A 25,443-nucleotide genomic window follows, 5' to 3' on the forward strand; every position below is an offset into this window, starting at 1 on the left:
GAGAAACTTCCCAGAGGATGAGACGGCGTGATCTAGAGGTGTGAAACTGGCCTTTGTATTTCATGGGTAAGGACAGGAGAAGAGTGTACGCTTTCCTTTTAGGGTCAACAATCTTTAGTTAGGTGAATTTGGTCACGTCTTGAACTGGCAGCATGACCCCCTGAGTGACAATCATGTGAGATAACTTCAAAGAAACAAAATTACAGATATTTTTCCTTGTTAATGTCAGTCTCGGTGCAGCTCTTTGAGTGTCACGAACAAAAGGCATAACTGAACATCCACGAAATGGCAACAATTATTCTGAATATTCAAAGGATGAAATCTTGGCCTATCTGAGGCCAGTGGGAGTTTTGCCACTGACTTCTTCAGTGCGGCCAGGATTTGTTAGACCAGGGGTCAGCAACCTTTCAGAATTGGTGTGTCGAGTCTTCATTTATTCACTCTAATTTAAGGTTTCGCCAGTAGTACATTTTCACGTTTTTAGAAGGTCTCTTTCTATAAGTCTATAATATATAACTAAACTATTGTTGTATGTAAAGTAAATAAGGTTTTTAAAATGTTTAAGAAACTTCATTTAAATTAAATTAAAATGCAGAGCCCCCGGGACCGGTGGCCAGGACCCGGGCAGTGTGAGTGCCACTGAAAATCAGCTCGCGTGCCACGTTCGGCATGCATTCCATTAGTTGCTTACCCCTGTGTTAAACCTTTTAGTTGGTTTTGGTTTCTGTATTATCGCATGAAACAGGAATGGTCCATCAAACTACTGAACGAAATAGGTGACTGGAGTCCTGCATAGCAGACTTTTTTCTTTATTGTCACTTGAATGGTTGAGTGTTTGATCATTTGTATCAACATGTCCTCTCCAGCTCCTCCAGATTTAAATGATTCTATCCAGATTTAACAATGTTCTGGCTTGTTATACAAAACATACTATACATTATTACCATAATCTATTTTATAATTCTAGAGTTTTATTAGATGATGTTGTGAAGTCTAACGTGTGTCTAAAAAAAACCAACAAAAAAATAAAAAAACCCAAAACCACCTTTAAGTTGCATTAGTAGTGTTAGACTAGTATAATGCTTCATTGCAGTTTCAAACATTGACAAGACTTGGAACTTAGATTCTAGGATGATTAGGAACAAGTTTTCTTATAAAATACGTTGAGTGTCTCTAAGAGGGAAATTTGCGTGTCTCACAGTGAGGGCGTGTGGTTAGACAGTTGCAGAGACAACATAGAAGATTAAAAAAACTGTCTGATAGCATTTGAACCACAAAGAGAAGAAAAATTGGTAGCAAATGAATGTTAAAGTGAGTTATGCAAATACTTTTTCAAGACCAGTTGTAAATAGTTCTATGAAGGTTATTTTAATTGAGGTCTATATGTCCTGATGCTTTTAGGTTTAGTTTGCTGTGTACTCTGTACTGTAGAGAACAAGTAGTGTCAAACAGTCTTTGATTTGGAAATTGCTTGGAGTTTGTTTAGTCCATGATGTTTTTTATACAACCAGTTGATATACAAATATTCTATGATTTCTTGGTTCTACCTGATTAAAAAATTATACCAGAATTTGAAGCTCTTGCTGAGAAGTTATTGAATGATAGATTCAAGAAATTGGTTTATTTGTTTTAGGAGTGAAAATTAATGGACAGCAACAAAAGATTAATGGTAGCCTTAGCTTTTATTTACAAATTCCATGCATACACAAGCTTTGATCAGAAATGGGTTTTAACCTTAATACTAGTACAGTCCAGACTTATCCTCTCACGCCTACTTCTATTCATAGATTGGAAGATGAAAACAAGCTTTCCTGTATTTTTAACAACTAGTTGCTTCCTTAACTTTGTATGAACTAGCTTGAATGAATAGTCATTGAACTGAACTAGTTAAATAAACCAAAATAAAGAAAATATCCTCCCTGCACATGCAGAAAAGACTACTGTTCTCAAAAGCTGTTTTAGGATTTCAACAATCTCTGGTTCCAAGAAGAGATGACCTGTGCGTGCTGATAGTTGGGGGCGGAGGTACAGAGTGAGGGCAGCCAGCTTCAGCAGTGTTACTGGGCATACTCAGTCCATGTGAGCATGCTCAGTAAAAGCCAAGGGGCATGTGACCCCGTGAGCCTCCTCTCCTCCCCACGCATCACCTCTGGTTCCAGTCATTTCCAACATTTTGGTGGTTTGACTCTATAACTTCAGCAGCAAACATGTACTGCTTAATATTGCTCTTTAAATTTAATGTAAATGATTTTAATATATTAATATTATATAGTATAATTTATAGTAAATTTAGGCCTTAATATAGCTTGTCACCATTTCACATTTTAATTTTAAATAGGTTCATTTTTAAATATAAACTTGTATTTATATTAAAAAATCTGTTTTTATTAAATACAATTATCAATTTTTATCCACACTGAGCAGTAGCTTCTGCAGAATCCTTTTGCAGTGTGCCAATTGATTCCACAAAGCTTCTATCTAGAATTCATTTCTTACCTTTACAAAAGTATTCTTTTGAGTCCAGATTAGACTGGATTTTCCATGCAGGGGAGCAGTATATTTGTTCACTTTTCAATTAGTAGTAATCCACCCAGACCTCCTTGTCGTTGCTAGCTAGTTTCTTTTGTGGGAGTCTGTAAAGACCGTATCATAAAGGTGAAAAGAGGTTACTTACTGAAGTAAGTTTTGTTCTCTGCGTGTATTACCACCTTTATGGATACCTATTGACATGATCTTTTGCCCTGGAGATGTAAAGGCTGTGTCACGGTTGTACAGGATCCAAGGGACAGTTGGCGAATAAGGACATCTATTCATGTTGTTTTAGAATGCTGGAATGGAGGGCCTCGCCATGCTCTCAGAATGGCTGCTTTGAAATCATTCCATGGTAGGGCATGTGATCTTAGTATGGATCTGTGAAGTTAATACATTTGGAGAAAGCAAGTTACTTCAGTGACTCTCTTCCCTTCCCCCCCCCCCCATTATATTCCATTTGCAGATATATATTTTGTTTTATTTGAATGGCACGTTTTCCATGAGAGACAAGGTGGATGAGGTAATATCTTTTTTTGGACCAACATCTGTTGGTGAGAGAGTGATTTGAGGAAGAGCTCTGTGTAAGATCAAAAGCTTGCGTCTCTCACCAACAGAAGTTGGTCCAGTAAAAGATATTACCACACTCAGCTCATCTCTTCAATATCCTGGAACCAACACCACATTTTCCATGTTCTGTTTCTACTTCTATCACAAAGAGGAACAAAGAATTTGTAAGGAATGTTTTCCTTTAGATGTGGAAGAATGGGATGTAAATTGAGTAAAGATTCTTTGGGGCTAAGTATAGTTTGAGCTATATAACTTCCTTTTGAAATTCTGTAGCAATTTGATTAAAAATATACACACGGTTAATTTAGTGATTTGAGGTGCATATTTTGCCAGAAAGAACAGATTTTCGTGATTGTCACTGAAATAATATAAATTACACTCTGTGACATTTTAAGGATCAATGGGTTCTGTCACCAGTGCCCTGTAACCTTAGGGGCTTTTATGCTGTTCAGCTATGGTTCAATTCCCTGACACCAGTAGCCTGCTCACAAGCACAAAGTCTCATCTTGGCACCAGCATAGTTTCTCCTAGCAAGGTGACACCAACAGCCCCTCCCGTCCAGCCTCCTCCCCGAGCTCTGTAGTACCAGATACTCGGACTGCCTCCTCCCCGAGCTCTGTAGTACCAGATACTCGGACTGTCTGTCTCCCTCTGTTTCATCAACTTTGAAGGAGTGAAATTAGCCTCCAGCTTACTTTGGTGCACACACTTCACATAGTTTACACACCAGAGACCAGCTTGGGGTAAAAATAAACAAAGTTTATTTAACAGAAAAACCACATGTTCAGAGATGAAATAGTAATGGAAAGCAAACATACACAAGTGACACAGAAAATAAACATGAAGAAGCAATCTCAGGCTTTACACTTTCATATTAGATGAAATCGCTTTTTTAGTAAAAGTTTTACCTATTGCCTTTGAACAGTTTAATTGCATACCCCCAGATAGGGGACCAGACAACCCTTTTTAAAGGGACAGTCCTGAATTTAAGTCCCAACTTCTTCTTACAAATGGGCAACTTGTCCCATATTTTCTGTCTCCCCCTTCCCTACCCATCAGTACTGATGGGTCCTGCTGCTGGCCGGATCCCTGCTCACCAGTTGCCCGCCCACCAGCAGTGAGTGGGAGGGTCCAGTGACTTACGATGGGGGTGGGTGTGCAAGGCTGCTGACGGGGCTGGCTGCTCCCCTGCCTGGTCTGCCAGCTCAGCCCCAGCTGCATGCTGGGTCTCGGCCAGCAGGGCCTTGCCCCCGTCTTGTTTCCGGCCGGTGGTGGCTGCATGCTGTGGCAGCTGGTGAGTGCAGGCAGGGGCCAGGCAGTGGCGGGATACGTGTCACCTCTGCTGCCCACCCATTGGCCTTTATGTGCTCCCCCTCTTGCTGTCCTCTCCCTGCTTTGCCCCATCCCACCTCTCAGCTTTGCTGTTCCTCCAGATCCCCCCTGGCGGGGCACTGAGCAGAGTTCTCCCATCACTGAGCGGAGAACCAGCCTCTGGTTGGTGCGCTCAGCTCATCAACAGCCTGTTGGGCAGTCTCCTTCCTTCCTTCACTGCCTCTGGCTGGGCTGGAGCCTCGGGAAAGCCCAAGACCCTTGGGCCTGGTATGCTGGCCAGGAGGAGCCAAACCCTGCATGTGTCAAAGTCCTGCATAGTGCTGGCACAGGGAAGCCTCTCTACCCCTCAACTTAGCTCTGGAGTGGCGGTGGGGGGAGCGATTTCCAGCCTGTTAACGCACCAACACTGCAGGCTCCACAGCAGCCCCCCAGGCAGGGGCTAGACACACTCTTCACCCCCCCCCCCCCCCCCCGCACCCAAGGTCCTGCCCCCAGGGAGCGTGTGGCTGCTCTGTCCCCTAGGCACCCTCTGCTACTGAGCCACCTCTCTCCCCGGGTTTCCTGAAGCCTCTGCAGCAGGGTGGATTTGATTTAAATCAAATTGATTTAAATCACTAATCAGGAAGACTAGATTTAATCATGGTTTTCTACATAAAAGTGCGTTCTTGTTGGTTGTTATAACCTTAATACATATTCTTCACAACTCAGAGATAGATATAGGTTTCATTTTTAGAAGGTACATACTATACGTTTTTTAAACAATGATTTATTTTGAAAACGTTTCAGATTAGTTTTACAGCTATATCAGGGAATGAATGAATGATTGGTTATTTCATTTACCAAAGGCAATTGAAGCAGATAGTTCACCTCCCAGTGACTTCATAGAAGATTTTCTTGCCATGCTGTATTAGGAGGAGAACATCACCAGACAGACATTTAAATAGTTTTATTTAACTAAAACAACAACGTTAAGTATTCTGGATTTTTTTCTTCAAGAGCAAACATATAATATTTTAACAAAACAAGCATATGTCCCTCGTTTCTCACATTTATCTCCAGATGACTTCTCCTTTTCCAGATCTATTCTGCCCCCCACAATCTTCTATTCATTGAACTTTTTGAAACTTTGCCCTTTGAGAGAGGTAAGGGATTGACTCTGTGTAAACAAATTTGCAGGGGGACAATAGAGTTGATGTCTGTTGTTTCTCACCTCTATATATTATTTATTTATTTATAACAAGCATGTTTCCTCTGGAGACACAAATCCACACTTTGAGAACTGCAAAACTAAGCATCTCTGATGGTATCTTCTAGACTGAGCACTGAGTCCCATTGGGTAGATACAAAGATTAACCTTAATAATCTGTACAGAAGCCTGGGGAACCCCATAAGATTGGGTTCCCTAATCCGTGAACTGTTGTAACTCATTTACAAAACTTTTCTTAAATACTACATGAATATAGTGTCCCATACTGTAGAATTAGAATTTATAATCCCTATTCCATGATGAGATATCTTTGAACTATAATGTGTCTTAATTAAAACTATCTTTAGGTCAGATTTTTGAGGAAAAAACCTATTTAAAAATCCAATTTTTTTTTAAAGTCATTGATTTTTATCCGACCTGCCCTGCAGTCAGGTTCCCTGGGCCCTGGTGCACAATGCATCCTTAGGGCTTAATCCCTTCATGCCTGCAATGTAGCCAGGGGACAGGAGGCAGCTGGGTTATGTCAGTGGCCAGCAGCTGCCTTTCAACACTATGTGAGCAGGAAGGGACAAGCTGCTTCCAGCCATGGAGGGGTGGGAGGGAAAGAGATGAACTCTTCAAACACAGGGTCAAGTCATCCCTTTCCCTCCCTCGCCACGGCTGGAAGCAGGTCCCGTCCCTTCCCTCCCACACAGTACCAAAAGGCTGCGGCTGGGAGCCATATTCTGGTGTGAACCCTGTCAGAAATCTGGGGCATGGGAGTCATGTGACCCTCTTGCCTCGGGAAGACATGGCACCTGGTTCCAGGAGAGGCGAGTCCATGCTGGGGGCTCAGCCAGGCATAGAGGGTGGAGAGCACCATGCAGGGAGGGTCAGGTCCGTCATCATGTCTCTCTCCTTCTTACCCCTTTCCTCCCTCCCCATGTGAGAGAGGTGTATGAGAGTTCGTGTGTGTCACCTCTCCTGTGTGAACCCTAAAGCTTTAAAGATAGGTAAATAAAAATAATCCAACTACGCAGTATGTGTTTTCAACAGGGGCCCAGTCCCTTGATGTTAATTTGAACATTTGTACTGCATAGTTCTGATTGATTGATGTTGAACTTGCTTAAATATCAGTAATTTTACCAGGTGTCCCATATTCAGCATAGGGAAGTATGGTCACCCTGCCCCCAAATGTGGTGGGGATTTAGTGTTCATGGATGGCCTCCCACATAGAGACTGTTCCTCAGGCCATGTCTACACTACGAAAGTACTCCGATTTTACAGAAGTCGATTTTTGGGAACAAATTGTATAAAGTCAAGTGCATGTGTCCACGCTAAGCACATTAATTCGGCAGTGTGCATCCACAGTACCGTGGCAAGCATCGACATTCTGAGCGGTGCACTGTGGGTAGCTATCCCGCAGTCCCCGCTGCCCATTGGAATTCTGGGCTGATGCCTGATGGGGCCAAAAATTTGTCATGGGTGGTTATGGGTAAATGTAGTCAGTCAACCCTCCCTCCCTCCATGAAAGCAACAGCGGACAATCATTTCGCGTCCTTTTCCCTGGATTGCCTGAGCAGACACCATAGCACAGCAAGCATGGAGCCTGTTCAGCTCACAGAAGCAGTTATGACCTTTGTAAACACCTCGCACATTATCGTGCAGTTTATGTAGAACCAGCACCTGAAAAACCAGGCGAGGACGCGACTGCAGCATGGTGATGAGGACATGAGCACACTTTTCTCTAAAACCGTGGTCCCCAGCAATTTGGAGATCATGGTGTTACTGAGGCAGGCTCATGCTGTGGAACGCCGATTCTGGGCCCGGGAAACAATCACAGAGTGGTGGGACCGCATAGTGTTGCAGGTCTGGGATGATTCCCAGTGGCTGCGAAACTTTCGCATGCGTAAGGGCACTTTCATGGAACTTTGTGACTTGCTTTCCCCTGCCCTGAAGCGCAAGAATACCAAGATGAGAGCAGCCCTCACAGTTCACAAGCGAGTGGCAATAGACCTGTGGAAGCTTGCAATGCCAGACAGCTACCAGTCAGTAGGTAATCAATTTGGAGTGGGCAAATCTACTGTGGGAGTTGCTGTGATGCAAGTAGCCAGTGCAATCATTGAGCTGCTGCTATCAAAGGTAGTGACTCTGGGAAATGTGCAGGTCATAGTGGATGGCTTTGCTGCAATGGGATTCCCTAACTGTGGTGGGGCGATAGACGGAACACATATCCCTATCTTGGGACCAGACCACCAGGGCAGCCAGTACATAAACTGCAAGGGGTACTTTTCAATGGTGCTGCAAGCACTGGTGGATCACAAGGGACATTTCACCAACATCAATGTGGGATAGCTGGGAAAGGTTCATGATGCTCGCATCTTCAGGAACTCTGGTCTGTTTAAACGGCAGCAGGAAGGGATTTACTTCCCAGACCAGAAAATAACTGTTGGGCATGTTGAAATGCCTATAGTTATCCTTGGGGACCCAGCCTACCCCTTAATGCCCTGGCTCATGAAGCCATACACAGGCACCCTGGACAGTAGTAAGGAGCTGTTCAACTATCGGCCCAGCAACTGCAGAAAGGTGGTAGAATGTGCATTTGGACGTTTAAAGGGTCGCTGGCACAGTTTACTGACTCGGTTAGACCTCAGCGAAACCAATATTCCCATTGTTATTGCTGCTTCCTGTGTGCGCCACAATATCTGTGAGCGTAAGGGGGAGACATTTATGGCGGGGTGGGAGATTGATGCAAATCTCTTGGCCGCTGAATACACACAGCCAGATACCAGGGTGATTAGGAGAGCACGGCAGGAAGCACCGCGCATCAGAGAAGCTTTGAAAACCAGTTTCGTGACTGGCCAGGGTATTGTGTGACACTTCTGTTTGTTTCACCTTGATGAAAACCCGCCCCCTTGGTTGCCTCTAAATTCCCTGTAAGCCACCCGCCCTCCCCGCTTCAATCACAGCTTTCTTGCAAAGGAAATAAAGTCACTATCATTTAAAAAATATGTATTCTTTATTAATTGATTATAAAAATAGGGAGTAACTCACAAGGTAGCCTGGGTGGGGTGTGGGAGAAGGGGAGGAGGGAAGGAAAAGGCCACTTTAAAACTTCTTGAATGACAGCCTTCTGTTGCTTGGGCTGTCCACTGGGGTGGAGCGGTTGGCTGCCCGGAGCCGCCTTCCCGCCCCCCTCCCCCGCGTTCTTGGGCGTCTGGGTGAGGAGGCTGTGGAAATTGGGGAGGAGGGAGGGCGGTTAAACAGGGGCTGCAGCGGCAGTCTGTGATCCTGCTGCCGTTCATGAACCTCCACCAGGTGCCGGAACATGTCAGTTTGATCCTGCAGTAGCCCCAGCGTTGCCTCATGCCTCCTCTGATCTTCCTGCCGCCACCTCTCCTCACGTTCATCGGCCACTTTCCTGTACTTTGCTATTGTGTCCCTCCACACATTTTGCTGAACCCTGTCAGTGCCGGACGACTGCATGAGCTCAGAGAACGTTTCATCGCGTGTGCGTTTTTTTCACCGCCTTATCTGAGATAGCCTTTGGGACGGAGGCGGGAGGCTTGAAACATTTGCAGCTGCTGGAAGAAAAAGAAGGGAGTGAAGTATTTAAAAAGATACATTTTACAGAACAATGGATATACTTTCACGGTGAACAACACTATTCATATTACATAGCACATGTGATTTTGGTACAAGGTCGCATTTTGCATCTTATATTGAGTGCCTGTGGCTTTGGTGTTAGAGATCACGTATGCAGTGCCGGGCAACAGAATTCGGCTTGCAGGCGGCCATGGTAAGCCACAGTCTTTCGGCTTCTGCAGCCTTCATAACAGTAGCACCCTCCTCTCCCATACCAAACAAAACCCGTTGAATTGGCCATTTAGTGCTGAGGTTTTCCTGTTTAACGTGCAGCAGCAGAAATCAAACTAATCCCCACCCCATCCAGTTCTCTGGGATGATTGCTTTACCCCTCACCCCACCACGTGGCTGGTATCAGGGACGATCCCTCCTAGCCAAACGCGAACAGCTCAGCACCAATGGCCCCCCACCTCCCACCGCGTGGCTAACTGCGGGGAGGATTTCTTTTCAGCCACAGGCAAACAGCCCAGTAGGAATGGCCACCTCTGAATGTCCCCTTAATTAAATTCCCCTATTTCAACCAGGTTACCATGAATGATGTCACTCTCCTGAGGATAACACAGAGAGATAAAGAACGGATGTTGCTTGAATGCCAGCAAACACCAGGACCATACGCTGACAGGCTTTGTCATGCAATGATACCAGATTACTTGCTACTAGCATGGCGTGGTAAAGTGTCCTACCATGGAGGAGAGAATAAGGCTGCTCTTCCCAGAAACCTTCTGCAAAGGCTTTTAGAGTACCTCCAGAAGAGCTTCATGGAGATGTCCCTGGAGGATTTCCGCTCCATCCCTAGACACGTTAACAGAGTTTTCCAGTAGCTGTACTGGCCACGAATGCATCCCAAGTCCTCAGGGCTACTTAATCATTAAAAAACGCTTGCTTTTATAACATGTATTGTATTTAAAAAGGTACACTCACCAGAGGTCCCTTCTCCAGCTTTGTTGGGTTGGGAGGGTATTTCAGTCAGGGTGAGAAAAAGATCCTGGCTGTCGGGGAGAATGGTGTGTTGTGTGCTCTCCTCAAGCTCGTTGTCCTCCTCCTCATCTTCCCTGTACGCAAAATCCTCAGGCCTGGCGGAGAGTACCCCATCATCGGAGTCCACAGACGGGGTGAGGTAGTGGTGGCGGCCCCCCCTACAATTGCATGCAGCTCAGCTTAGAAGCGGCATGTCTGGGGCTCTGTCCCGGAGCATCCGTTTGATTCTTTGGTTTTCTGGTATGCTTGTCTGAGCTTCTTAAGTTTCACGCTGCACTGTGTTGTGTCCCTGCTGTAGCCTCTGTCCCTCATGGCCTCGGAGATTTTTTTAAATGTTTTGGCATTTCGTCTTTTGGAACGTAGTTCTCATAGCACGGATTCCTCTCCCCATACAGTGATCTGATCCAGTACCTCCCGTTTGGTCCATGCTGGAGCTCTTTTTCGATTCTGGGACTGCATGGTCACCTGTGCTGATGAGCTCGCCTGGCCAAACAGGAAATGAGATTCAGAAGTTCCCGGGGCTTTTCCTGTACACCTGGCCAGTGCATCAGAGTTCAGAGCACTGTCCAGAGCGGTCACAATGGTGCACTGTGGGATAGCTCCCGGAGACCAATACCTTTGAATTGCGTCCACACTAACCCTAATTCGAAACGGCGATGTTGATTTCAGCGCTAATCCCCTCAGGGAAGAGTACAAAAATAATTTTTAAGAGCTCTTTATGTCGAAAAAAATGGCTTCTTTGTGTGGATGGGTGCAGGGTTAATTCGATTTAACGCTGCTAAATCCGACAAACTCGTCGTGTAGACCAGGCCTCACTGTCTGGATTCGCACTCTCTGTCCGAAGCCTGCTTTTAAAAGGCATTTTCCTTTTTTCTCTGTCCATGATGACTCATAACTATTCAGAGTAGGGAAATTTCCTGTTGGTTTGATAGCTGGATGTCTTAATCTCTCCCTATTAACTCTAATGGCCCGTCATTGTCTTTTCCTGGGCTGAACAATGGATAGTTACTTTGAGCTGGTTTCCTGGGCCTGGAGGTTTTTCGCCTTCCTCTGTAGCATGGGGCACAGGTCACTTGCTGGAGGATTCTCTGCTCCTTGAAGTCTTTAAACTACGATTTGAGGACTTCAGTAGCACGGATATAGGTGTGAGGTTTTTTGCAGGAGTGGTGGGTGAAATTCTGTGGCCTGCGTTGTGCAGGAGGTCAGACTAGAAGATCATAATGGTCCCTTCTGACCTAAATATCTATGAATCTATGAATCCCTCTGTGAGGTGTGGTTGGGTTATGAGCACAGTTTTATATATACATACATAGGTTCATAACTACAGTTTGCATACATATCTCATAAAGACCATCTAGTACAGAACATTAAAGACCTTACTTGGGATACTTTTCTAGTACAATAATACAATATGCAATCAGTTGGTTCACCTGCTCATTTTGGGGGTTTTAACCTTCTGCTCTCCCTTTGGGATCTCTGGACCATGATTGTCACCTTGCCTCCAAGTTTCACTTCAAAATATTAGTGTGTATGAAGGACAATTATGTGTCAGCAATGAATATTATTCCTTGAGTAACCTACCTCTTTTTATTTTAAGCTCGGCAAACAAAGCTAAGCTGCAGTAATGCACACTTCATCTTACACTTCATTAAGTTTACAGCACTACTTTTTTCCCACACTTGTTTTTGCTTGTACGAAATAGCTTACGGCCTCTGAAGCCATACATAGACTATTTCCTGGGGTGGGGGTTGATTGGATTACACATTTGACTTTTGTATTTGGATACTTTCCATATGGTAGTCACAGTCTTAAAATAAATAAATAAAGCATGCCTACGGGTACCGTAATTGTAATGAACCTCATGGTGATTGTACAGTAGTCGGTGCCATTGGTTGTTATGTTTGATTTGTTTCTAAGACATTACCAAGATTGTTAATCTAGTAGGAAGTGTGTCCTGATTTCTCTCTGTGTGTACATATAATGTAGGATCTGCATGTAAGGATATTCATAAATCATCCTATAAAATGTGGGTATTATTCATATAGCAGGATGAGACTACTTTGATAATATGCTTCTTCAGTCTATCTTCTGTGGCTTATAGAAAAGTTTAACTAAAAAAAATTACACATTTTGTGTGTTTCCTTGCACACAATACTGCATCTAATCAAAACACATGGAAACTATCTTCAGAGTTAGTTTTTTTTTTTTTTTTTTTTTTACAATTCTTTGGGCAGTTGTTCATGGTTTACTAACTGTCTGTACAGTTTCCTTTCATTAGTCTTCACATTTTTCCTTTCTCTCATGTGACATCAATAAAGCCAAGTTTGTGGAGGGATACGTAAAGTATCTCATGTGTACTTCAGGTTATATGGGTCAAGAAGGAAAGTGATCAGTGGCATTTCAACATGTTTCAATACAAAGGCTTCAAGATACTTTGAAAATTATTTAATATAAATTTAAAACTGTAATATCATAGAACCACAGAATCATAGAATATCAGGGTTGGAAGGGACCTCAGAAGGTCATCTAGTCCAACCCCCTGCTCAAAGCAGGACCGATCCCCGACTAACTCATCCCAGCCAGGGCTTTGTCAAGCCTGACCTTAAAAACTTCTAGGGAAAGAGATTCCACCACCTCCCTAGGTAACGCATTCCAGTGTTTCACCACCCTCCTAGTGAAAAAGTTTTTCCTAATATCCAACCTAAATCTCCCCCACTGCAACTTGAGACCATTACTCCTTGTTCTATCATCTGCTACCACTGAGAACAGTCTAGAGCCTTCCTCTTTGGAACCCCCTTTCCGGTAGTTGAAAGCAGCTATCAAATCCCCCCTCATTCTTCTCTTCTGAAGACTACACATCCCCAGTTCCCTCAGCCTCTCCTCATAAGTCATGTGTTCCAGTCCCCTAATAATTTTTGTTGCCCTCCGCTGGACTCTTTCCAATTTTTCCACATCCTTCTTGTAGTGTGGGGCCCAAAACTGGACACAGTACTCCAGATGAGGCCTCACCAATGTCGAATAGAGGGGAACGATCACGTCCCTCGATCTGCTGGCACTGCCCCTACTTATACATCCCAAAATGCCATTGGCCTTCTTGGCAACAAGGGCACACTGTTGACTCATATCCAGCTTCTCGTCCACTGTCACCCCTAGGTCCTTTTCTGCAGAACTGCTGCCGAGCCATTCGGTCCCTAGTCTGTAGCGGTGCATTGGATTCTTCCGTCGTAAGTGCAGGACTCTGCACTTGTCCTTGTTGAACCTCATCAGATTTCTTTTGGCCCAGTCCTCCAATTTGTCTAGGTCCCTCTGTATCCTATCCCTACTCTCCAGCGTATCTACCACTCCTCCCAGTTTAGTGTCATCTGCAAACTTGCTGAGGGTGCAATCCACACCATCCTCCAGATCATTTATGAAGATATTGAACAAAACCGGCCCCAGGACCGACCCCAGGGGCACTCCACTTGATACCGGCTGCCAACTAGACATGGAGCCATTGATCACTACCCATTGAGCCCGACAATCTAGCCAGCTTTCTATCCACCTTATAGTCCATTCATCCAGCCCATACTTCTTTAACTTGCTGGCAAGAATACTGTGGGAGACAGTGTCAAAAGCTTTGCTAAAGTCAAGGAACAGCACGTCCACTGCTTTTCCCTTCATCCACAGAGCCAGTTATCTCATCATAGAAGGCAATTAGATTAGTCAGGCATGACTTGCCCTTGGTGAATCCATGCTGACTGTTCCTGATCACTTTCCTCTCCTCTAAGTGCTTCAGAATTGATTCCTTGAGGACCTACTCCATGATTTTTCCAGGGACTGAGGTGAGGCTGACTGGCCTGTAGTTTCCATGTAATGCATTTTTAAAAATGTCTTTAAGAACTTTCTCAGAAGGCATATTGGCATAGGCCTTGTGAAGAGTGGAGGAGGGAAGTGCCTGTCTCTGCAGCTTAGAGTAGTAATGTTAGGGTCAGATGGGTATATCATGTGTACAATACAATGCAACTTTGTTTTTTACGATTTTTTTTTCATGTAAACTGTACTCTCCAAAACACAGATAAGAAGGGTGGGAAGGGGAGAGAAAGTGAGGTAATAAGCGAGGGAGAAAGATATGTCAGCTGAGTGCTGAAATGACTGAGACAATGAGGGAGAGACACAAAAGGGCTGTTGCAGATGTCAGGAGCTTCAAATATGGAGGAATGCATGTAGGGGAAGAGAAGAGATCAGTGGTGGAGGGAGTGAGACACCCTTTATTTTTTTGCAGATGGCCCAACAAACAGCTAATGGATTGTTGCTTGGAGGTTTTAGTTGAAAGCCTGTTGGATCATATTAAAGAAGTTCTGTCTTAAAATCACAAATGAGTTTGATTCCCCATAGTTTAAATTCCAGGGTATTACTAATTAAGAAGTCTCTTGGTTTTTGGTACTGTTTCTCTCCCTCTGTGTGTGAAACTTAGCAAGCTGCTAATTGTGTTAGTACATTCTAAGACAGAGTCTGTTCTCAAAGCAATTCACAGAGAGAGAGACTCAAAGCAATACTCTAACAACAGAAACAGCACCCAGAGACTCCCCACCCTTTTGTTGTATTAACAATTGTGATTAAAATAGAGATAGAGGATGTATGTGGATGGATGCTTGGTGTGGATAATAACTGAATGATCAGGGAGGTGCCAGCCTAAGAATCCAGTGTCCATCGGCTGAAGAAGGCGTCAAGTGGAAATAACAAGAGGACCCCCGGAGGGCAGACTGGAATCCACCCAACAGCCTCAAGAATGGGAGAACCAAAGAACAAGATAACATCTAGCAGCACGGAGCCGTCAGGAATGTGCTATCTGCTGATTGATTCAGCAACAGCATGATGAAGCAATTCCCATAGACTGGCATAGGAAGAAATTCCTATAAAAATAGACTCTAAAAAGTGAGAACTTTGGGGTCTGATTCTGCAAAGCAACTTCCAGGAGCATCAGATGAGCATCTGACAAGGCCCTGGTCCCTCCTCATGTCCAGGCCACCTGGCCAGTGGCTTGGCATGAGCAACTCTAAGGCTGGTAACTATGATAACAACCTTGCAGAACCTGTGTGTGTGTGAATGTGTGTGTGTGTGTGTGTGTGTGTGTGTGTGTGAATAAATATGAGATTGAATGGAATGTCATAGCTATAACTAACTGCTTACTATGATAACAACCTTGCAGAACCTGTGTGTGTGTATGAATGAATGTGTGAATAAAGATGAGATTGAATGGAATGTTATAGCTGTAACTAACTGCTTACTATGATTCTTTCTGTATTCACAATAAATGTGGTATTTTGCCTTTTTCCCTTTAATAAGATCCTGCTGGTTTTTATTTTATTGGTATAACACCCCTACCAAACCTCTTTTCTATAGCTGGCCGGGTTTTAGGAGACCCATGAGTTCCTGTGACAGGGCTCAACAGCATGGGCGGTGGGTATCAGAGGGGGCGGGCTGGTGTTTGGGCCGGCTGGGGCTTAGGGCAACTGGCCAACAGCCTGGGGCAGCTGGGGCGGGGCGGCCGGCAGCCTGGGATTTGGACTGGGACTTGGGGCAGCTGGGGCGGGGCTCCTCAGGCTGTGGTAGGGGGAAGAAGGGGAGGGGCCTCGGGTGGAAGGGACAGGGCTGGGGGCTAGCCGCCATGAACGGGGAGCTTACTTGCCGCCCGTACTCAACAGGCAGGGATTGAACTGAATCAGCTGAAGATGTTATGTTATATAATGTGTGGCCTGACGGGCCCATCATTTTCTGCAGAATTTACTCTTTCAATTTAACTGAAGTTTCTAGTGAGGTTATGAGGGTAATCTATCAAATGTGAGCTGGTTCAACACTGACCTCCTCCATCTTCCTACTGAAACAGTAGCTCTTAGAAGTGTGAACTGCACCATTCAACTGTAACTTGAAGGTTGAACACTGGGGCTTAATGAAGACAATTTAAAAATCACCAGGAATTATTTCACTGTTGAGCAATTTAGCAGAAATATCATAGTATTGGTAATGGACCTTGTGTTTCTAGAATAAGCTACCATTCTCTCTCCACCATCGTGCACTTGGCTACAAAGAGCAAGCTAAGTTGCCATCCACTACCATGTTACTAGCAGGCGTGTTACAGGCTGTGTTTAAGTTCAATTTCCTCCTATCCTTAATTAGATATGAGAGGATGTAAAATAAACAATCTTTGTACATTACAGCTATTAATTTTTCTGTAAATAAGCCACTTATAAAAACAACGTATTCTGGTATATTAGTGATATTTGTTCTTGTGGCCATGCAGATAGCTTTGTTGGATACATTTTGGGATGATACCCCAGATGCCTTCCATTGAGCTTTGTTCTGTACTATGTCTGTGGGCTGTTAAAAACTGCAAAATAAGTCAGTCAATCCATTAATCCTCTGTTCCTTTATGTTCAAGAACTTCTGAAAAATTCTGTTTGTGAGTGACATTTGCTGAGCTTTTTCCATCAAAACATTACTTTGTAAGAAAAGAAGTAAAGAATGCACCTTCAATCATTTTCAAGTTACCATAGTGTTGGCAATAATTCTTAATCTGCATAGTTTGATTAGACCTTGTTGAGAGGCATTCAACATTGATAATGATGTGAAGAGAGCTAGGTAGATGGTGGATGCGATTGAGTAAAGTAACAGATTTCCCTCATGATCTGAGCACCCTCTTGCTGCAACTACTACTATGCTTGTTGATGTGCAGCTCAGTGACAACCATGAAGTCCTAGATAGGCATAAATTGGTCGGTGTTTCACTATATACTTCTCATGTAAATGATGTTTATGGAACTTGGCATACACAGTATTACGTATTTATTCCACACCTTGAGTCTGATCCAGATGTCACTGAAATCAATAGGAGTCTGTTTATTGTTGACTTCAGTGGCATCTGGATCAGGCCTTATAAAACATGAATGGTCAGAAAAAGTCTAGTCTTTGTTTCAAGAAGCTTATTATTTATGTAGTACTAGAGATATGCAAGACACTTCACATAGAGTGAAGAAGGTGATGTTTCCGATTTTACAATCCAAGAGCTTACAATCCAAAATGAGATCATCCAGACAGGAGTTGGTTTTGTGGGGGCAAAGCAATAGAGCAATTGGAGACAGGGTAGTATTTAGTGAAACTGTTGACATCTAGTTACTTTTTTCTTTGAGTTCCAGGCAGACCATCAAATGTTTCAGGATCCCACATGCTCCTCACTGCAAGGGTCCAACTTGCATATGGTGTTTCAGACATTCAAAAAAATTTTAGAGCCTCTGTATGTAGCAGTGGGTCAAATTCTCTTGGGGTATTATGACTGTTTCATTCCATCCTGGTTCAAGGCAGGTGTGTTCTATATGGCTTGTTTTTTCTTTCTGGGTTCACCATCCATTATAATTGTGAAAGAAAGATGCTTAATCCATTTTCTTGTGCCAGATATTTACTTCACAATTACTGGAAAATTTGAAATCCCATCTGAGTAAGAAAACAGCTAACTCAGCTTTTTAAAATTTTTACCCATTTAATTGTCCCATTGGTATTCTGCATGATGTTGCTGGTTTGTATGCATTATATATAGATGCTGTATTCAAAACCATAGAGGAAAAATCTGCTTATAGTGGCTTAGACCTTGGGATGCCAAGGTGTGGTTTTTTTCCTTTGCTGTTCACACTTATCACAGTAGAGTGTTAATGAAACTAAAGAAAAATTCTTCGGTGTTTTTACATGATTTGTGATTTTCTTTTTCTGAAACTACCCAGACCCAAGCAAAGAGCTGTTGTTGGCAAAGGTTGCACTCATAATTTTGAGAATGCTGCAAAGTGGTTGCTTAAGACAGTATATTGTCCACTGTGTTAATGTAATATATAACAATATAATTAAAAGGACATCAGAGGGCTTACCTATGACTTTCTCTTTTAGAAGCAGTATTTTCTAAGAAGTATTTTCCATAAACCAGTTTGTAATCAAATGTTGGAAAAACAGTAGCAGTTTAACAGAAAATGTAGTGATTGAAATGTTACTTGAGTGAATAGTAAATAAGTATTCCTAATCACATCTTTCATCACATTGTCCCTAGCTCAGTACGTTTTCCATAAACAGTAATTTAGGGCAAAAATATTATTTATGTGTGTTGCCTTTGGTAATTATGTACAGAGGGCAGTAGCAAAAGTATTATGGAAGCCGTCTGACACTCTTTAATTAACACTGTAAAAGAGAGTGCTGTAACTTTCCAAAACATTGATCTTTGGGACTGATTTTCTATTTTGGAGGTAGCTCTTTTTAAATAAGTTTGGGCAAATTCCCTTTATCTGTTCTTGAGTTATGGTAAGATGGAAAAATGCAGTTACTATGTGCATATGCAAATACACTTGTTTGATATGTGTGTGTATAAATATATTAACTGCAGTATGTTATGCTGTCTGTATACACACAATAGATCAACCTCAAAGTTGACCTTTTTTGCTTTTAGGGTAGCTTATAAAAATTTCTGAAACTTCACAAACTAAAAATCAACAAAAAGAAAAGGAGTACTTGTGGCACCTTAGACACTCACAAATTTATTTGAGCATAAGCTTTCGTGAGCTACAGCTTATGCTCAGATAAATTTGTTAGTCTCTAAGGTGCCACAAGTACTCCTTTTCTTTTTGCGAATACAGACTAACACGGCTGCTACTCTAAAAATCAACAGTTTCATTAAGCTTAAATTGTTTTATGCCAGCCTTTTTCCCCCAATCAACAGTGGTTCAGAGCTGTGCAGAGAAGGCACAATTCTATACATTATGCCAAAGTAAATAAACAAAATATGCTGCTATAACCCTTAAATATTTCCTAATATGCTTAATTTAGGCTAAGGTGCATGTTTTTGCTGTTCTATGTCATGGCTTCATGAAAAGAGTAAAGGGGGGAAGCCCAAGTTTGTGAGGGATTCAGCAAAAGGCATGTCTCTAGAGTTGCTGTAGTGATTGTCCAGACTCAACCATCAGCACAAGTGACATATGTCTACGATGAGTTGGTCCTTTCCATTGTATCAAGATTTGGCCAATCCTGTGGTATTGCAAGCATTACACCAACATTACTCAGTTTAATATTACTTATGATAGTGACTTTTTTAAAAACAAAATTAACTGTTGGAACAACCTCCCAAAGGATGTGGCAGATTCTCCATCACTCAAAATCTTGAAATCAACACTGCAGTTCTTTCTAAAAGATATGGTCTAGTTTAACCACAAGTTATTGAGCTTGATGAAGAATTACTGAGTGAAATTCTATGGCCTTGTGCTACAGGATGATGCAGTGGTCCCTTTTGGCCTTAAACTCAATTATCTTTTCTGATACAGTATCTGCTATGACAGTGTTTCTTGTACACACTTAATGCAACACTTAAGTGTTTTTAAAAGAAAAATGTGTAAAGATATGCTTATCTTAGGTCCGAGACTCTTTAAGTGGTGAAAGGTAAGGAACCAAATAGTTTCCATGACATTATCTTACAAACCCAGAAAACTAATTTGTTGCCACAGCAACATGACAAATATAATTTATGTGGTAGGAAGAAGCGGGAGAAGTGAGCTTGTCAGTGCAATGTTAAGGGTGAAATTTTATATACACAGAGAAGGAAGTCCAAAGTGTTCTTTACTTTCCATTGGACGTTTGTGAAAGTCTGTCTGAACTTTACATATAGACATTCCAAAGCTGTATTTCTGACTAACAGTCCTCAGTGAGGACTATGTACATGCATTTTCACAGTTTCAGAGTAACTGCATCTGTATTCCCTCTCTGTGGTCCCTTGAGGGCACACACTTAAAAGTTTCTGGCTTCCAGCCGTCACCTTTCTTGGGCAGAGACCCGCATCTCACTCCCTCCTGACCAGGGTTTTTCTAGGTTCTACAGTTCCCTGCCTAGACTGTGGTATTCCCAGCAAGCCAGACTTCCTAAGCAGGCCAGCGTCTCTGCTTTTGTTTCTCTCCAAAGGCTATGACCAGTGTAATAGCCTGCAGTTACAAGTCACCACACAGCTCTTTCTATGCAAGTACATTTATTCTTAAAGGTGAAAGCATTATGAGACAGAATATTAAGAACAATAGAAGACCCTACCTAAGAAACATACCAGAGGTAAACCGCAACTCCATCCTCGGGCTCTAGTAGGTGTCAGTCGTTCAAAACTCACAACTATGTTTTCTCTGTGGTTACAAGTTGATATTTCAGATTCAAAACCACAACAAAGACTGGGCAGATCAGCCTGTTTCTTTATATGGTTCGGGTCTTTGATCTCCAGTCTACTGGAACAGGTAATCAGCACATACAGATCCTGTCCTCAGGCATAGCTTTAAAAAGCAAGGTTTTTGCATAATGGGAGGTGAGGAATTTGCATTAATCTTTCCCTATGCATTCCCCAGGAAATCTTAACTCTTAATGTCCCAGAAATCCATTCTTGTCTGGCACATTTTCAATCAAGTGCTTTGAACTCCCAGCCCTCATATGATATTTCTCCCCTAGAGAGGTTCCATGCAATCCTGGCCCACATAATTCATAACGTTTGCATTTAATACAAGGGACTCAAAAAATACCTAAACTTAATTCAATAAGGTTTTTCAAGGATATTGCAGGAAGTTACCATATCTGTCACATGAAAGAGTCAAGCTTTTGAAATGGAAAGCTTTTAGTTTCAAAAGTTAAAAAGAGCATATTAATTTCCTTAACTGACATGCATCATTTTGGTAATGCTCAGAATTTAATGTCTGAATATCTTTTTTCTTTTTTCAAATTTACCAAAATATTAATCATTGGCCAGAGGATGAGAAGTTTCAGCCACTTACAGCTTATATTCATTAGTAACTTGTGAAGGTTTCCTATCTGGCTTTACCCATGACTTCTCACAAACTGCCTGTTTGCAGACATATTATTCCTAATGCTACCTCTCCATATTCCCTACTTGATGGCATCAGCCCAGCCATGGATCTGTTCCTTTGGCTTTTTGCATTGCTGCTAGTCAGAAGACTAGTGGGGCATCCTTATTCATCCATTATTTTGACTCTTACGGCACTAACCCACCACTGGAGCGTTTCTTGTACTGCAGTAACAGTGGCTTACCAACCAAAGCAGAACAGTGAGAAAATCCCACCTTTTGGGCCAGGAAAGGTCCAGTGAAAGTCAGGATCTTCTAAAAATCGTTTTTGGGGAAAGAAGAGGTGTCCTGTAAAGGGAACTTCATTGGTGTAGAACTTTCACAACTTATGGAACAGGTGTAGAAGTATGTTAGCATTTATGTATTTGACATGCAGAAACCCAATAAACAATTAAATACTAACAGCCTGTTACTTTTCTTTACTTGGAATACCCCACTCTGATAGCAGGTTTTGGACCTGCTGGGAATGTCAAGTGGATTCAGCTGACTCAGATACATGTGACTTATTACCCCAGACAAATATAAAAGAGGAGGTGACTAGCTGCCTAGACATAGAGGGTCTAGGTCTAAGCAGCCTAAAGGAAAGAAGCCTAGGAGCAACCAGCCTGGCCAGAAGGTTGGAGATGAATTTTGGCTGGTTGTTAATTTCTCTGTTAATAAAACCACATCTAACTAAGAGGATGAGTTGTTAGACTGCCGTTCTTTCTTGTGGTCTGAACCTATTTGCTTTAAGGAGAAAGGTAGGTAGTGGGATACACTATTCAATATTCCTGCCTTTTTCACCAAGAGGTCTCTGGCAGAAAGGCTCCATTCTTGTAGGAAATCTGCGTGAATCACATCTTGAATATAGGTTTCAGAGTAGCAGCCGTGTTAGTCTGTATCCGCAAAAAGAAAAGGAGTACTTGTGGCACCTTAGAGACTAACAAATTTATTTGAGCATAAGCTTTCGTGAGCTACAGCTCACTTTATCGGATGCATTCAGTGGAAAATACAGTGGGGAGATTTATATACACAGAGAACATGAAACAATGGGTGTTACCATACACGCTGTAAGGAGAGTGATCAGGTAAGGTGAGCTGTTACAAGCAGGAGAGCAGCGGGGGGGGGGGGGGGGGACCTTTTGTAGTGATGCAAGGTGGGCCATTTCCAGCAGTTGACAAGAACATCTGAGGAACGGGGGGGGGGGGGGGGGGGAATAAACATGGGGTAATAGTTTTACTTTGTGTAATGACTCATCCACTCCCAGTCTCTATTCAAGCCTAAGTTAATTGTATCCAGTTTGCAAATTAATTCCAATTCAGCAGTCTCTCGTTGGAGTCTGTTTTTTGAAGTTTCTTTGTTGAAGAATTGACATGCTTAGGTCTGTAATCGAGTGACCAAAGAGATTGAAGTGTTCTCAGACTGATTTTTGAATGTTATAATTCTTGACGTCTGATTTGTGTCCATTTATTCTTTCACGTAGAGACTGTCCAGTTTGGCCAATGTACATGGCAGAGGGGCATTGGTGGCACATGATGGCATACATCACATTGGTAGATGTGCAGGTGAACGAACCTCTGATAGTGTGGCTGATGTGATTAGGCCCTATGATGGTGTCTCCTGAATAGATATGTGGACAGAGTTGGCAATGGGCTTTGTTGGAAGGATAGGTTCCTGGGTTAGTGGTTCTGTTGTGTGGTGTGTGGTTGCTGGTGAGTATTTGCTTCAGGTTGGGGGATTGTCTGTAAGCTAGGACTGGCCTGTCTCCCAAGACCTGTGAGAGTGATGGGTCATCCTGCAGGATAGGTTGTAGATCCTTGATGATGCGTTGGATAGGTTTTAGTTGGGGGCTGAAGGTGATGGCTAGTGGCGTTCTGTTATTTTCTGTTCTGTTCCCCAACCCCCCACCTGCTGTTCCTCAGACGTTCTTGTCAACTGCTGGAAATGGCCCACCATGATTATCACTGCAAAAGGTTCCTCCCCCTCCCCCCCCCCCGCTCTCCTGCTGGTAATAGCTCACCTTAAGTGATCACTCTCTTGTTACAGTGTGTACGGTAACACCCATTGTTTCATGTTCTCTGTGTATATAAATCTCCCCACTGTATTTTCCACTGAATGCATCCGATGAAGTGAGCTGTAGTCCTCCTTTTCTTTTTATCTTGAATATAGCAGCTACACTGTTCTAGAATCACAGAAATCATAGAAATGTAGGTCTGGAAGTGACCATAATAGGTATGTAGTACAACCCCCTGTGCCTGACGCAGGACTAAGCATTATCCAGACCATCTCTGACAGGTGTTTGTCTAACCTGTTCTTAAAACCCACTGGTAGAAATTTCCTGACTTCCTTAGGTAATTTGCCCCAGTAGCTTAACTACCCTCATAGTTACCTTTTCCTAATGTCTAACCTAAATCTCTCTTGCTGCAATTTAAGCCAATTGCTTCTTGTCCTGCCCTCAGTGGTTAAAAAGAACAAATTATCACCCTCCTCTTTATAACAACCTTTTATGTACTTGAAGACTGTTATCATGTTCTCCCTCAGTCTGCTCTTCTACAGGCTAAACAAGACCATTTTTTTAATCTTTCCTTTTAGGTCTTGTTTTTTAGACCTTTACTCATTTTTGTTGCTCTCCTTTGGACTTTCTCCAATTTGTCCACGTCTTTCCTGAAGTGTGATGCTCAGAAGTGGATGCAGTACTCCAGCTGAGGCCTTACCAGTGCTGAACAGAGTGGAAGAATTTTTTCTCATTTCTTGCTTACAGCTCTCCTGCTAATACAGCCCAGAATGAGATTTGCTTTTATTTATTTATTTTTACAACCGTATTACATTGGTGACTCATATTTAGTTTGTGACCACTATAACTCCCAGATCTTTTTCTGCAGTATTCCTTCTTAGGCAGTCATTTTCCATTTTATATTTGTGCAATTGATTATTGCTTCCTAAGTGTAGTACTTTGTGTTTGTCCTTACTAAATATCATCCTATTTATTTCAGACCATATCTCCAGTTTGTCAAGATAATTTTGAAGTCTAATCATTGAGTGCTTACAACCTCTCCCAGAACGAAACAATACGAGTTTGTTTTTTTGTTTTTTTTTTGTGATCTTTGTGTTTGATACTGTGGCGTTCCCCTCTGGTGTTATCTGGACTGGTGATCTGCTAGGCCACTCCAATCCTTGACTCTGGGAGCCAGCCTTCTTCCCCTGCTCTGCTGTGAGAACCCCCACTCCTGGGCTATTCATGCACAGCCTCTGGCATGTAAGCTGCTCCCAGCTACTTCCAAATGAATGACAATAGCCAATATCTCTGGTCCCAGACGCAACCCTAGGAACCTCTGTCTTGCAGTGTCCAGTTATGCATGCTGGACGCTGCAAGCTTATATAAGTTCATCAGTTTAACAAAGAAATTGATATGTACCAGGCTTGTTACCCCAAAGGGAGTCTCTGACATACTGCCAACCAAACATACTGCTTCAGGTAAAATAAACAGATTTATTAACTATAATGATAGATTTTAAGTGATTATAAGGCAAAGCATAACAAGTCAGATTTGGTCAAATGAAATGAAAGCAAAACTCATTCTAAGCTGATCTTAACACTTTCAGTGTCCTTAAAAACTTAGATGATTCTCACCACAGGCTGGCTGGTTATTTTTCAGTCAGACTCTCTCCTTTGATCAGCGTTTCAGTCGCGTGGTGGTGGTGGTGGTGTCTGTAGATGTAGGTGGAAGAGAGAGCATGGCAAAATCACTTTATAAAGATGAACATGGGAGTGTAGGGTGTTCCCCCGAGGTACAGAGCATCACAGATACCCAATATGATACATGATCACAAGATTGCTCAAACCTTATTAGACATAATGAATGGTGAGAATAAATATAAGATGATTTAATTTAAGTTCTTGATGGTTATATTCAGTTTTTAAACCCTTTAAAGGGAATATTTTTTCACAAAGGTTCTACTAAAGTATTAAATTTACAGGAACACCCCACTCAGGATTGGGGCCCTATTGTGGTAAGCATTATACAAACACGTATTAAAATATGGCCCCTGCTCTAACAATCCTACCTTAAATAGAGATTGTGCTTGAGATTTTTTTTTGCTGTGCATTTGATGCAGCAAAAAACACTCAGTCCAAGGAAAGTGTTTAGGTCGCTTAAGATAACTTTGTGCCCTCCAAATGTTTGGGCTTTATGGCCACTGGCATTACACAGACAGTCGTGGAGCATTGCCTCAAAGCCTCCCAGGGTTGTCTTGTGGGCCACAGCATAGAGTGTTACACCAGGGATGGAGCTGTCTTTTCTGTGCCAGGACTTCAGGGGTCCTTAGGAGGCA

The 25,443-nt window shown here is 42.7% G+C and overlaps 1 protein-coding gene and 1 long non-coding RNA gene across 2 annotated transcripts in view; both read left to right on the forward strand.

The window, feature by feature from the left end:
* Positions 1 to 25,443, forward strand: part of BICC1 (BicC family RNA binding protein 1) — a 226,618-nt gene that overhangs the window by 74,716 nt on the left and 126,459 nt on the right. The gene's annotated exons all lie outside the window — the stretch shown is intronic.
* On the forward strand, positions 12,839 to 23,578 carry LOC122466618. Its single transcript, XR_006292273.1, has 2 exons — positions 12,839 to 12,882; positions 23,464 to 23,578. It is a non-coding gene; the product is annotated as an uncharacterized LOC122466618 (long non-coding RNA).

The sequence above is a fragment of the Chelonia mydas genome, chromosome 7 (assembly GCF_015237465.2).
Source record: "Chelonia mydas isolate rCheMyd1 chromosome 7, rCheMyd1.pri.v2, whole genome shotgun sequence".
Classification (NCBI taxonomy): domain Eukaryota; kingdom Metazoa; phylum Chordata; order Testudines; family Cheloniidae; genus Chelonia; species Chelonia mydas.